At 39.6% G+C, this 16,160-nt stretch overlaps 1 protein-coding gene across 1 annotated transcript in view; it reads right to left on the minus strand.

Moving 5' to 3' along the window:
* Positions 1-16,160, minus strand: part of GLP2R (glucagon like peptide 2 receptor) — a 139,229-nt gene that overhangs the window by 100,567 nt on the left and 22,502 nt on the right. The window contains exon 2 of the mRNA XM_058283482.2: positions 3,755-4,249. The gene's annotated coding sequence lies outside the window, so the exon portion shown is untranslated. The remainder of the gene's footprint in view (positions 1-3,754; positions 4,250-16,160) is intronic.

Raw genomic sequence — 16,160 nt, forward strand, 5'->3', positions numbered from 1 at the left:
GGGGTGAGGGGGGTGGGGAGTATATGGGGACCTCATTTTTTTTAGTGTAATATTAAAAAAATAAATAAAGACAAAAAAAAATTTTTTTTTTAAAAAGAAGAATTTGTTTTCCAAAGAAACAATGCCACACTGGGGACTCACTCTGGGGACTCATTTTCTCTCCAGATTCCAAGGACAAGACCCTTCCAGGCTTCAGCAATCCTGTCTGTCCCCAGGTCTCCCTCTATCAAAAGATACTCCCCCACACTACTAGGAAAGAGCGCCTTCCAAGTGTGGTGGGGGATCTGGAACCAGAAATGGTTCTGCAGAGCAGATATGTTGGGATTGGAAACAGATCCATCTGCTTTGGGAGAAGATGTGAGACTTTGTCCCAGGGCCACCTTCACAGGGAACCTCTTACCTCCACATAAGGGTGAGGCCATTGCTGTCCCCTGAGTCAAACCTGTAGCACCTCTCCACTAGAAGAATTTTTTAAAAAAAGGTACATGTATAATATAATGATTTCGGTGGTGGACAAAGAGTGGGGTTAATACTATAAATACAGTTAAGAGTAATATTGTAATATTGTTTGCAGCAATGGCAAAAAAGATATTATATCTTCTTGTAAGGGACAGCAATAGTGGGGCAAGAGGGGGTATGGGATTTTTCCTTTTGCAGTAATGAAAACATTCTAAAACTGACAAAGATGATGACAGCACAACTCTGATAAAAATGAGAGCCAGTGGTGGAAGATGAACTATGGTTAACAGGGCAAATATAAGAATGCTCTCTGATTAACTATAACAAATATATAGTACTAATACAGTGTGGTATATTAATAATCTGGTGGGTTGGGGAAAAATACAACAAATGTAAGATATAGGCTATAGTTAGTAGTAATATTTTGATGATTTTTTTTTGAGGTACCGAGGCCCAGGATTGAGCCCAGAACCTTTTATGTGGGAAGCCCGCACTCAACCACTGAGCCACATCAGCTCCCCTGACTTTTCCTTTGTTTGCTTGCTGTTTTTGTTTCTAGGAGGAACTGACCGAACCCAAGGCCTCCCATGTGGGAATCAGGCACTCAACCACTTGAGCCACACCCACTCCCAATGCTCTTTCACAGTTTGTCACAACACTAGGTGGGGGGGGTGATATATGGGAGCCCTCTATGATGTTATGCATGTTTATTTTGTGAGTTCACAACTTTTACTATACACTTACTGTTGATGTATGTTTATATATAAATGATATACTTCAATAAAATTTTATTAAAAAAAAAAGAACAAAAGAAACAAATTCATCTGTGAAAGAATGAAAATGTGCCTAGAGGAGGTAAAAATAAACACCACCTGAGGGAAATAGTGTTTGAATTTGAGCATTGTGACGCATATCCAAAATATCAGGAAACTTAGGACAAACTTATTTTTAAGCAGTGTGTTAACTACATTAAAAATATATATATTCAGGTACCTTTTCAGGAGAAGCACTGCTAAATGTAAAGAAATAAGTCCAACAGTTAATATACTATAGAATGTCAGGAAAGTCTGGAAATACAGGGGACATGATGAATAGCTTGTACTTCTGACATGTTAGCAATTGGATGCACAGGTGGTCTAATGAGATAGTCGTGACCTTTGCCTCTACCATTATCCTTACCCTTAGTTATTCTTCATCACATTCACTACCACCTGACATAAACAAATGTGAAAAGCTTTGTAGAAACACAAGACAATCTATAAGCACGTTGAATGCTTCCAATAATTACTATTACTAGTGTAGTGGTGAGTCCAGCCAAATGTATTTTCTGAGAACTGATGGGAGACCCCACCTGGACTCACACTGGGGAAGTGTATGGCTACAACAGCCACCAGCGGGAGCAGAGTTTCTCATGGACACCTATCAGACCCCTCTCCATAAACCCCCATAAATATTTGAAAAGCACTTTATAGAAATTGTGGTCCAGTTGTACTAACAGGTTGGTAAGTCCTTAAGAAGAATGAGCTACACCAACGAATGTATGTCAATTCACATTCATTTCTATCCCAGTGGAGCCACATCACCCAGGCATTTAATTTATCTGCATATAATTCATGAAAAATAGATTATAGTGTATTGGCCAAAAATAAAAGTATGAAATAGCCCTTGCATGTTGATAAAGCCCGTAGAAATAATAGTATAGACTATTTTAAGGGATCTCCACCACTGAGAAGGAAAAGGCATTAGTCAGTGGTCAAATAGGCAGGAAATGATTGCTAGAAAGTCATCCTTAAAGGAGAAATGGAGTTAATCGAGGACTGCTGAGAAGCCTTGAGTAGAGACAAGTTAGAGATACTAATAAATTTAGCACCTGCAGGATTCTACGGTAACACAAAACTCAGGACTCTGTACTTCATGAATGATATAAAGTAATACCTTTTTTTTTTTTAAGATTTATTTTTATTTATTTTCCCCCTTTCTCCTCCTCCCACCCTCCTGTTTTTACTGTCTGTATTGTTTTCTCTTCTCATTTTCTCTCCTCTAGGATTCACTGGTTTCAATCCTGGAGACCTCTGATTGGGAGAGAGGTTCCCTGTCAATTGCACCACCTCAGTTCCTGGTTTCTGTGGCACTTCACTTTGACTCTCTCCTTGTCTTTCTTTTGACATGCCATCATCTTGCTGTGTGACTCACTTGCGCAGGGCACTGGCTCACCATGTGGGCATGCTTTCTCTTCTTCTTTTTCAGCAGGTGGCTCCAGGGATAAAAGCCAGGTCCTCCCATATGGTAGGCGGAAGCTCTATCAGTTGAGCCATATCCACTTCCCCAAAAGGTAATTTCAAGGGCAATTTTGACCCAGACTTTAAAAACTAATCCCAACCTGAGATGCAATTCCATTATATGGCTGCTAAAGAAAGGGAAGCCTTCCAGGATGCTGTAAGTTTGTTTTAGATTTAGGGGCGATTTGGAATATTCCATTGTAACCAGTAATTCTTAATACATAAATGTCAGAGAAGCGTGTGATTTCTTGATGGAAAGGAGAGAATAAACATGAGCCAATAAGGAATCTTATTGAACCAGGACTTATGAAGCCTATTGTTCCTGACTCAGCAGAAGCTATTTTGGAGAAAAATGAATAGGTAATTCCACCCTTCACCTCAAATCCTTCATTTTTACTGATATGTTTATATTTGACTTATCTGAATATAACTCATGAAGTCTTAATTTCTTATAGTAGTCATATACTATTTGCTGAGTACTCATTTTCACTCACTGACATGCTAAGTTTCAACCAAAAAGAGAAATTTAATATTAAAAAAAATTTTTTGTGTGGTAACAAATACAACATAATTCCCCCACTTTCAAGTATATAATTCAGTGGTATTAATTATATTCATAGTGTTGTGCTACCACAATCACCATCTATTACCAAAACTTTTCTATCACTCCAAACAGAAACTCTGTATCCATGAAGCATTAACAGTCCATTGAAATTTAACAGTTAAAGAATAGCATTGTTGCTTTAAAGTAGGCTAAAACCTGGAGTATTAAAGTCAGTCTGTTTATTTTTAATTGATGTTATAAAATAGGGGTAAGCAAACTACAGCCTGAGGGCCAAATCCAGCCACAACTTGTTTTGGTAAATAATGGTTTATTGGAACACAATAAATAAATAAATAAATAAATAAATAAATAAATAAATAAATAAATAAATAAAATAAAGCTGGTGCTCTCTGGAATAATTTTAAAGAATAATTTAGAGAGATGGGGCAAGATGGCGTCTGAGTGAGTGTACCTTATAATCTCTCCCGCAAAGAAGCTGCTCAGTAGGGTTGGAGTCCTGCTGGACTGGGCTGTTTCAGGTGTTTGCAGGGCAGGAGGTGTCTGGATGTCGATTTAGTGGGACGGTGACAGAGGAGATTCTTGTAAGAGGTGGAATTTTGGGTCTCTTTCACGGAGGTTGGGGCTGTATGTGGGATGCTTCCCCCTGGGACTGGCAGCCCGGCGGCAGCAATTCCTGGAGGCTTTGCTGTGCTGGGGAGTTCCCAAGCCCTAAGTGGGTGGTTTCAGGGGTTTGCAGGGCAGGAGGTGACTGGAAGCCTATTTGATGAGACAGTGACGGAGGAGATTCTTGCAAGAGGTGGAACTTTCGATTTCTGACATGATGGTCAGAAGTTCTAAGAGGAATCCTTCCACCTACGGCTGGCGGCCCATCCGCGACGGTCCCTGAACTCTGTGTGCAGAAGCACCACCAGCAGGCTGTTTCAGGGACTTGCAGGGTGGGAGGTGTCTGGAAATCAACAGAAGAGATTCTTGTGAGAGGTGGAATTTTGGATTTCTGACATGGAGCTCAGAGTCTGTGGGCAGGACCCCTCCACCTAGGGCTGGTGCCCAGCTGCTGGGATCCCTGAAGGCTGTGTTGGACTGCAGTGCTCCCAGGGCCCCTGTTAACTGGATGCGTGGTTCCCAGGTCTGTGTCTCCTAAACCCTGGTGGCCCACACTCCAGAGACTCACACACCTTGAGTATGCAATATCACAGACTTCTCATTCCTGAATCCACTGCGCCCTGAGGTTCATCTGCTTCATTATCCTAGCCCTCAGCATTTGTGTGTGTGTTTTTTCTGTCTTGGTTGCTAATATTGCATTATCTCCTGGTCTTTTCTCCCATTTTATCCCCCAAGGTCCTTTTTCATTTATTTAGGTTTTTTTCCTCCTTTTCTTATTCTTGCTTGTTTCCCTCTCTTTTCTTTGCCCGCCCCCTTTTTTTCTTCTCTTTTTTTTTCTTTTCTCTCTTTTGCTTCTTATTTTATTTTATTTATATAATAGGTGCTGCAGGGAGCGCTTCACATTTACTGTGTTTCCTCAACCTCCATTTCCTCTTTTCTGTGTGAATTGATTTTGGCCACCTACACTATCCCCTTTCCCCCACATCTTGCTATCCTCCATCATCTACTGTCTCTCGTACTTCCCACCTCCCTTTCTTTGGCCCCCAAATTGTCTAACTTTTCATTTATAATACCTTTATTCTGTTTTCTTTTATCCACTCTTGATATTATTGTCTTTCTTTTCTCTTTCCCTCTCTCATGAAAACACTGGCTTTTTAATTCATACTATATTCCCCCCCATATTCAATTGACTATCTCATTATAGGTACTCTACTTACTGCTATAACTCTACGCAACTTACATGAGTCTAATATCCATTCTCCCAGATCTCACATTGTTGCTCTGTTAACATTTATTACCAATACTACTTTACACATTTACTTTTCTTACTCATTTTGATTTCCCTGGCCCTAATATTTTCCTTCAAAGTAAACTTAGCAAGTGACAAGAAAATAGAATAAGAAGAACAAAGTGACAAAGAGAAGACATAACACTTACACAAGAACAACAACTAATTAATCCCCAAGACTAGACAAAGAAGCTAAGGAACAGATTAAACCCGTCAAGATAAAATGATGGCCAGACAGCAACAAAAAACTACAAACCAAACCAATAATCAGGAAAACATGGCTGAATCGAATGAACAAACTAAAAACCAGGAAGGGGAGCAGAACATCGGACAAGCAATTAAAGATCTCAAAATATATTAGAGACCAACTTAATGAAGTAAAGGAAGAGATTAACAATATAAAGAAAACACTTGGAGAGGGAATTGCAGACATACGCAAAAAGATAACAGAGATGATGGGGATGAACACCACAGTTCAAGAAATCAAAAATACACTCTCAGCAAATAGCAGCAGATTACAAGAGGCAGAGGAGAGAATTAGCGACGTGGAAGACAGTACATCTGAAATCAAACAGATAGTAGAACTGATCAATAAAAAGATAGAAAAAATCCAGCTAGGACTTAGGGACCTGAATGACAATGCAAAACGCACAAACATATGTATTATAGGCATCCCAGAAGGAGAAGAAAAGGGAAAGGGGACAGAAAGGGTGTTGCAGGAAATAATGGCTGAAAACTTCCCAAATCTACTGAGATAGATGTACATGTCCAAGAAGTACAATGCACCCCAAACATCATAAATCCCAACAGGCCCACCCCAAGACATATACTTGCCAAATTATCCAATGCTCAAGACAAAGAGAAAATTCTAAAAGCAGCAAGAGGAAAGAAAATCATCACCTATAAGGGAGGCTCCATAAGATTAAGTGCTGATTTCTCATCTGAAACCATGGAGGCAAAAAGGCAGTGGTATGATATAGTCAAGGTACTAAAAGAAAAAAATTTCCAACCAAGAATACTCCACCCAGCTAAACTAGCATTCAAAAATGATGGAGAGTTCAAAATATTCACAGATAAACAGAAATTGAAAGAGTATGCCAACAAGAACCCTGCCCTTCAAGAAATACTAAAGGGAGTTCTGCAGGAAGAAAGGAAAAAACAGGAGAGGCAGAGTTGGAGGAGAGTGTAAGAGCAACAAAAAAAGACAAAAAGAGAAGGAAAGAAACAAACAAAATAGACAAACACAAGTCCAATCAAAATATGGCTAACATAAATAATTCCTTGAAAGTAATAACACTGAATGTCAATGGATTAAACTCACCTATCAAAAGATTCAGACTGGGAGACTGGATAAGGAAATATGACCCATCTATATGCTGTCTAAAAGAAACACATCTTAGACCCAGGGATTCATGGAGGTTGAAAGTGAATGGTTGGAAAACAATCTTACAAGCAAACAATAACCAAAAAAAGGCAGGAGTAGCTATATTAATATTAGACAAAATAGACTTTAAATGTGAAACAATTGTGAGAGACAAAGAAGGATACTACATATTAGTGAAAGGGACAATCTCTCAAGAAGAACGAACAAACATTAATATTTATGCTCCTAATAAGGGCGCCTCCAAATACATGAGGCAAACACTGGAAAAACTAAGTGAAAGAATAGATGCCTCTACAATTATAGTGGGAGATTTTAATGAACCACTATCAACTTTGGACAAAACATCTCAAAAGAGAATCACTAAAGAAACAAAAACTTTGAACAGTATATTAGAGAAGCTGGATCTAATAGACATATACAGATCATTACACCCGAATACAACAGGATATACACTTTTCTCAAGTGCACAGGGATCATTCTCCAAGATAGACCATATGCTAGGCCACAAAGAAAGTCTTAATGAATTCAGAAAGATCGAAATCATACAAAATAATATCTCTGACCAGAGTGGAGTGAAGCTGGAAATCTACAAGGGCCAGAGGGCCAGATTTCACACCAAGATATGGAAATTAAACATCACACTCTTAGAAAAACAGTAGGTCAAAGAGGAAATCTCAAAAGAAATTAATAACTACCTTGAAACTAATGAAAATGATAAAACAACATACCAAAACTTATGGGATGCAGCAAAAGCAGTACTGAAAGGGAAATTTATAGCCATAAATTCATACATCCAAAAAGAAGAGCAAAAATTGAAGAACTAACTGCACATTTGGAGGAGTTAGTAAAAAAATAACAAAGTAACTCCACAGGGAGAAGAAAGAAAGAAAGAACAAAGATAAGAGCAGAACTAAATGAAATAGAAAATAAGAAAGCACTTGAAAAGATAAACAAAACCAAGAGCTGGTTCTTTGAGAAGATTAATAAAATTGACAAACCCTTAGCTAGACTAACAAAGAAAAAAAGAGAGAAGATACAAATACATAAAATAAGAAATGAGAAAGGAGATATCACCACTGAACCCACAGGATTAAAGACAATCATAAGAGGATACTTTGAAAAACTATATTCCAACAAAAATGACAATTCAGAGGAAATGGACAAATTCCTAGAAACACATAAGCAGCCTATATTGACGAAAGAAGAAATTGATGATCTCAACAAACTAATCACAAGTAAAGAGATAGAATCAGTCATTAAAAACTTCCCAACTAAGAAGAGCCCAGGGCCAGATGGCTTCACAGGTGAATTCTACAAAACATTCCGGAAAGAACTAACACCAATCCTGCTGAAACTCTTCCAAAAAATCGAAACAGAAGGAACATTACCTAACTAATTCTATGATGCCAACATTACCCTAGTACCAAAGCCAAACAAAGACACTACAAGAAAGGAAAATTACAGACTAATTTCTCTAATGAACCTAGACGCAAAACTCCTCAAGAAAATACCTGCTAACCATATTCAACAACACGTTAAACAAATTATACACCATGACCAAGTGGGATTCATTCCTGGTATGCAAGGATGGTTCAACATAAGAAAATCAATCAATGTAATACACCATATAAACAGACTGAAGGAAAAAAAATCACATGATTATATCTATAGATGCAGAAAAAGCATTTGACAAAATACAGCATCCTTTCTTGATAAAAACACTGCAAAAGATTGGAACAGAAGGAAATTTTTTGAGCATGATGAAGCGTATATATGAAAAACCCACAGCCAACATCGTTTACAATGGTGAAATCCTAAAATCCTTCCCTCTAAGATCAGGAACAAGACAAGGATGCCCACTCTCTCCCCTTCTATTTAACATTGTCTTAGAAGTACTTGCTCGAGCACTGAGGCAAGAACCAGATATAAAAGGCATTCAAATTGGAAAGGAAGAAGTCAAAATTTCATTATTTGCAGATGACATGATCCTATACATAGAAAACCCTGAGAGGCCTACAACAAAGCTTCTAGAACTCATAAATGAGTTTAGTAAAGTTGCAGGTTATAAGATCAATGCGCAAAAATCAGTAGCATTTCTGTACACCAATAATGAGCAAGCTCAGGAGGAAATCAAGAAACAAGTACCATTTACAATAGTCAATCAAAAAATCAAATACCTAGGAATAAATTTAACTAAAGATGTAAAAAACTTATACACAGAGAACTACACAAGACTGTTCAAGGAAATCAAAGAAGACCTAAATAAATGGAAGAATATTCCCTGTTCAAGGATAGGAAGACTAAACATTATTAAGATGTCTTTCCTACCAAAACTGATCTACACATTCAATGCAATCTCAATAAAAATCAACACAGCATTCTTTAAGGAACTAGAAAAACGAACTATGAAATTTATTTGGAAAAGAAAGAGGCCTTGAATAGCCAAAGACATATTGAAAAAGAAAAATGAAATTGGAGGAATCACAGTACCTGACTTCAAAACATCGTACAAAGCTACAGTAGTGAAAACAGCATGGTATTGGCACAAGGAGAGACACACAGACCAGTGGAACCGAATTGAGAGTTCTGATATAGATCCTCATATATATAGCCATATAATATTCGATAAAGCCACCAAACCCTCTTACCTGGGAGAGAATGGCCTATTCAACAAATGGTGCCTGGAGAACTGGATATCCATACGTAAAAGAATGAAAGAGGATTACCATCTCACACCTTATACAAAAATCAACTCAAGATGGATCAAAGACCTAAACATAAGAGCCAAGACCATAAAGACTTTGGAAAGCAGTGTAGGGAAGCATATACAAGACCTTGTAATAGGAAATGGCTTCATGAACTTCACACCAAAAGCACGAGCAGCAAACGAACAAATAGATTAAAGGGACCTCCTCAAAAGTAAAGCATTCTGCACCTCAAAGGAGTTTGTCAAAAAAGTGAAAAGAGAGCCTATACAATGGGAGAAAATATTTGGTAACCATATATCAGATAGGAGACTTATAACTTGCATATATAAAGAACTCCTATATCTTGAAAATAAAAAGATAAACAATCCATTTTTAAAATGGGGAAAAGATTTAAACAGACACTTCTCCAAAGAAGAAATACAAATGGCTAAAAAGCACATGAAAAAATGCTCCAAATCTCTAGCTATCAGGGAAATGCAAATCAAAACTATAATGAGATACCATCTTACTACCATAAGATTGGCAGCTATGAAAAAAACAGAAGACTACAAATGCTGGAGAGGATGTGGAGGAATGGGAACACTCATCCACTGCTGGTGGGAATGCAAAAGGATCCAACCATTTTGGAGGACAGTTTGGCGGTTTCTCAAAAAACTAACCATAGATTTGCCATATGATCCAGCAATTCCACTGCTGGGCATACACACAGTAGAACTGAAAACAAGGACACAAACGGGGAAGCAGACTTGGCCCAATGGATAGGGCGTCCGCCTACCACATGGGAGGTCTGCGGTTCAAACCCCGGGCCTCCTTGACCCGTGTGGAGCTGGCCCATGTGCAGTGCTGATGCGCACAAGGAGTGTCCTGCCACGCGGGGGTGCCCCCCGCGTAGGGGAGCCCCATGCGCAAGGAGTGCGCCCCGTAAGGAGAGCCGCCCAGTGCGAAGGAAAGTTCATCCTGCCCAAGAATGGCGCCGCACACATGGAGAGCTGACACAACAAGATGATGCAACAAAAACACAGATTCCTGGTGCCGCTGATAAGGATAGAAGCGGTCACAGAAGAACACACAGCGAATGGACAGAGCAGACAACTGGGGGGGATGGGAGAGAAATAAATAAATCTTTTTTTAAAAAAAAAGGACACAAACCAATATATGTACACCAATGTTCATAGCAGCATTGTTCACTATTGCCAAAAGTTGGAATCAACCCAAATGCCCATCAACAGATGAATGGATAAATAAAATGTGGTATATACATACAATGGAATACTACTCAGCTTTAAGAACAAATACACTACAAGCACACGTGATAACATGGATGACTCTTGAGAACATTATGCTGAGTGAAGCAACCCAGGCATTGAAGGACAAATACTACATGACCTCAATGATATGAAATAAGTAAACCAAGCTGCCTCAGAGAGCTAGAGACTGGATGATAGGTTTACAGGAAATTGGGGAGTAGAGGAAGGATGTAAGTTGACAACTACATAGGTGAAATCTATGATAAGCTGGAGGTAAGTATATGTACAAGGAAGGGATAAAATGGGGGCATAGGGTTACCTCTGGGTGGGGCTTTGCGGGCTTGAGGGAGGCTAGGGATAGGAGGATGGGTAATATTGTCCAAGAAATTGGGGGGAGGGTGGGGCAACATACAAACATAGGAGATTGTCAGGTATTTGGTTGAGAGCATAATGCTAAGAAAATCTTTCCAAAAATATAATAAGGAAAATTACCTCTTTAAGATGCTTAAAGGGGATAATATGATGCAGGATGCAGGACAGGCTCCTAGGGAATATGTGAAAGCTCATTTTGCCATAGTGGGTTATATCATTGGATAGAGACCCATACAATGAGAGTGAAGGTATACCCACATCCTGGGGAGGACTGATGCCATCAAATAGAGGGAACTGTATCTCTCAAGAGAAATGGTGGCTCCCAGGGCATTAGGGCAGTTGAGCATGTCAAGCCCTCAACACTGTTGCAACTATCTCTGAACATGGCCCTTTAAGCAATGAAGATTGACTGTCACTGTGGGCCCCGAGGGGAGGGGGAAAGAGGTATTGAATAGATAGAACCTATGTAACTGTGTGGGCAATAGAAGTGTTTTGCAAGAGTATGCAAGGATGGATATGAGACATGTAAAATTACCAAAAATATATAGGGGCTGATAGGCTAAAATGTAAATCATAATGTAAAACATAAGATAACTGAAAATTTAGAAAATTGTATAGTCTAAAATATAAACCACAATGTAAGCACAAATGTTATCTTGTTTGAAAGCTACTGTCTCAATATCTGTACATCAGTTTCAGTAAATATAGTATGAATATGTAAAAAGATTATTGCTGTGGAAGGGAAAAGATTTTATGTTGGATATGTGGGAATACTGTATATTGTATATATGAAGTACTGTGATCTAAAACTCTTGTGAAGATACGCTTAATAATTAGAAAAAAGAAAAGAAAAAGATAGGATGTAGAATTTTTCCAAATTAATATGTATTCTATATCTAACCTTTAAACTCATTGCTATATTCCACTTTACTATTAAGAGACCCTGGCAATATATTGGGCTTACTTTTCAGAAAGTTTTGGATTACAGAGAGGTTCAACAATGGCAGCGGAGGAATACTGGTGTGGAATGTTATTGGCAGGGGACACATGGTTGGCAGGGAGTTCTACAGGGCATATATCCAGGGTACATAAAAATGTTTGGATATTTTCATAGTGGAAACAATTAAAAACAACAACTGAGGGAGTGCTGAGTTCCTAGCCAGGGGAGCTCTATCACAGTCCCTAAAGGAACAGCAACAATCCCCCAATTGCAATGGCAAAGACCAAAAAAGAATGAAGGTCCAACAACGAGCCCTTGATATAAATGACTATGCTTGTGAGCGTGTGCACCTGAAATAAGAACAAGGCCTAGAGCTGCAGTGTGCCTAAGAGTTACCTCCTGAGAGCCTCTGTGTTGCTCAAATGTGGCCAGTCTTGAAGCCAAACTCAGAATGTAAATGCGTTGCCTTTCCCCCCAGCATGGGACATGACTCCCGGGGATGAGCCTCCCTGGCGCCAAGGGATTACTACCAAGTACCAGCTGATGATGTGACTAGAAAAGGACCTTGAATTAAAGTTTCAACTCGGATCAGCAGAGTATCTCAGTCTACATATAATAACAGGAGTTAAAAATGCTTTTTGACCTGACTCAAGGGGGAAATGGAAAGGACAAATGAGTGATATGGCTATGAGTCTCCAAAAAAGAGCTGAGAGGTTATCAGAGGCGTCGCCCTTATGCACACCTCAGCAGTGTCCCAGAGACTGATAAAGTAGATACAACCCTGGGTATTGGTTGTTCTGAGGGCTACAGAGACCCACAGGTTCTATGGACATGGTAGATGGAGTTCAGTGCCATGTCAGTTGGCCCTTCCTTGGAGTTTGTGTTTCTGTGTGATGGAGCTGGATTCAGATGTGATCTCTTTTCACAAGCCTTTCCTGTTACTTTACCAGAATTGTAGTTGGTGCTGGGGTTTAATATATACCCAGGGGATCTGAATCTCTGGACTGACCATATGATAGCCAGGCCCTTAGCCTCAACAGACTTCAACTCCTACACTCTGGTTTATTGGACTTACCCCACTCAGCTAACATGGAGTTGAAGAAGGTCAACCACGACACCATGGAGCCAAGAGTGTCTACAACTGAAAGCAGGAGGATTGCATTCAGCATCCATGTGGAATCTAAACCCCTTCTTGATATAGATGTGGAGTGGACACAACCAATCCAAGGTCCACAGGATGGAGGAATAGAATATGGATTAAAGTGGACTTACTGATATTCTGTTCATAAACTATTGTGATTAGTAATCGAAGAAAATGTGGCATTGGTGTGGAGAAAGTGGCCGTGGTGGCTGCTGGGTGTGGGGAATAGGAAGAAGAGATGAGATGTGGAGGCGTTTTCGGGACTTGGAGCTGTCCTGGGTGGTGCTGCAGGGACAATTACTGGACATTGTATGTCCTCCCATGGCCCACTGGATGAAACGTGGGAGAGTGTGGGCTATGATGTGGACCATTGACCATGAGGTGCAAAAATGCTGAGATGTATTCACCAAATGCAATGAATGTCTCATGATGATGGAGGAGAATGTTGCTATGGGGAGAGGAGTGGGGTGAGGGGGGTGGGGGGTATATGGGGACCTCATATTTTTTTAATGTAATATTTAAAAAATGAATAAAGACAAAAATAAAGAATAAAAGAACAATTTAGAGCCACTAGAGCCAAATAAGAAACCTGTGAATGCTGTTAGCTCATTCATTCAACAACCATTCGGAGCATCTACTTTGTGCTGTTTTCACAGTACCACCTCTGAACTGGAGACTCAGTGGCCTAGCCTCTCCATCCCAGACCTATCTGCTTGTTAGGGAAGAGTAACAATAAATGAGTAAAAAGTGAATAAGGTAGGGGAGCATGGGTAGCTCAGTGGATGAGCATCTGCTTCCAATGTACAAGGTCCCAGGTTCAATTCCCAGTACCTCCTTAAAAAAAAAAAAAAAGTAATTAAGGTAAATTCAGATAGCAAAGAGCACAATTAGGAAACTAAAGAGGATGGTATTTTAGAGAAGGTGTTTAGGGAGTGTCTCTTGAAAAGGGTGTTATTTGAGACCTTCCTGAAAGTGAGAAAAAAGCCAGTGCTTTGAAGGGAAGGCCTATTTGAGACAGAGAAACAAAGGTTGGCAAGTCTAGAGACCAGGAAGACAGATGTGGATGTGGTGCAAGTCAGGGGCTGTTTATATGGCCTTAGTATTGGAAGATTTAAAGCAGGAGAGAGTGGTGACCCAATTTGCATGTTTAAAAGCTCACTCTGGATGCTTTATGGAAAAAGGGTTATAAGGGAGCAAGAGTAGAGGTAGAGAGAGAGAGAGAGTGAGAGAGAGAGTGAGAGAGAGAAAAGTTAGGAGGCTGTTGTCATTGTCCAGGAGAGAGTTGATAGTGTGTGGACTAGGATGATGGTTTTGCAGATGGAGATAAATGGTCAGAATTTAGGTATATTGTGTGTTCCTTAGAACAATTCTATGTACTCTGCCTGCACTTTTCTCCCCAATTATACTTGGACTTGAATGTGGTGTTCACTACAATGCCTCACATTTATTTAGAACTTCCCATTGAAAAGGTACACTGACTTATTTTTCTCATTTGATTATCATAGCATCCCTGTGAGGTAGACAAGTCAAATATTAATCCCATTTAAAGAGATTAAAAGTCACTTAATTAGAAATTAGTTCACTTGGTAGCTCTGATTTCTAGCTTGAGCTTTGTCCCCTAAAGAATACACTGTGTATTCATAAAATCAAAAAACATGTTTTTTGTGGCACAGTGAGAATTTGGCTCATATTGATGAAGCATTTACAGACCAAAATTAAAACAAGTTAGGAAAACATACCAGTGTGCTTTCATTGTATATGGTTCAAGGTACCAAATGTACATATAAACCTAAATGTATAAGATTATGTAAACTTTAACGAGACAAGGGAAAGTGACCAAAAGGGTAGGTCGTTGGAAGAAGGATATAGGGGATAGGAGAGATGGAGTTCTGAAGGATATACAAAATATTAGACCTGAAAGGGAAAAAGGGATGCTATAGACAAGGCAATGCCATTTGACCAGTGAGCAACTCCGAGTCCAAAGAGAAAAAAATGACAAGCTGAGATAAAACTGTTGAGTGGATGAAAGGAATGTGGTTGGACTGGAAAAAGTGGGATGAAGGTGACAGAATGAATGATTCTGTCTAAATTTGCATGGGAGAGAGGGAGACTGCCAGTGAAAGAAAATGAGCCTAGTGATGAACAGATAAAGAGGGACAAGGGTGGACAGATGGCAGACTTACTGTGGGTGATGGTAACTGTTTCCACACTGGTGCCCACTGGCAGGCACAGTCTCCTTTGATGAGGATCAGGGATATTCAGGGGAAATCCATTTCTGGGCATCACCCTCTGGAACCACAATCTTCTCCTCCGCTCTATGATAATCCCCAGTTTCTGCTGTTTCTCCACTCCTTTGATTGTCAGCTTCTTGCCTCTGTTCCTTTCTGTGCACTTCCTGCCTTTATCATTTGTCTTTCCCTTCTGCCTGATAATTATGAAGGGTAAGAAATTTTTATAGGAATTACTCAAATCCAGAGGTTTCCCATTACTTGTCAAATAAGGTCTTAATGTCTTAGCCTACCATTTGGCCATCTCCTGCGTGGCCAAAAGACACCAGCTTTATTCTACTCTAGTATCAGTCCATAACCTATACCCTTGTCAAGACACTATTTCCCTGAGCAATCCCACTCTTCCTTGGCTCTGCCTTCATTTCATCCAGCACATCTTCTTCTTTAATCTCCATCTTTTGAAATCCTAGATTTTAGAGAGCAGCATTAAAAGTAGAAACCTGTTGTTTTTGCCTGTCCAGCATCCATCCCCTCCTGGTTTTTCTTTGGGAACAACCTCTTTCCTACCCTTAGTCATATTGCTGGCATAGGACCAATTCCACTCCTGATTCCAACATTGGATCCATCACCCAGACCTACTATTATAAGCATACTACCCCTGGCCACAGTATTCAAGGATGGTCAAAAGAACTGTCTCAGGTCAATCACTTAGGAATCTGGGTAAAACTTTTAAGAAGTGGCAGAGTTGGTTGGAGTAGGTCTAAGCAAAATAGAAACTCAAAGAAGTAAATAGGGCATTGAATCTGCTTTTGCCCTGAGAATATCTTCTGACCCTAGGAAACCAGGTCTTTGATTGTCATGGCTTTGTGGGGCATAGGAGACAGAAAACAAACCCAAAAACTCATAAAGTGGTAGACTGGATTATTACTCACAACCCTTACCTTCC

The sequence above is a fragment of the Dasypus novemcinctus genome, chromosome 21, assembly GCF_030445035.2.
Source record: "Dasypus novemcinctus isolate mDasNov1 chromosome 21, mDasNov1.1.hap2, whole genome shotgun sequence".
In the NCBI taxonomy this organism is placed as follows: domain Eukaryota; kingdom Metazoa; phylum Chordata; class Mammalia; order Cingulata; family Dasypodidae; genus Dasypus; species Dasypus novemcinctus.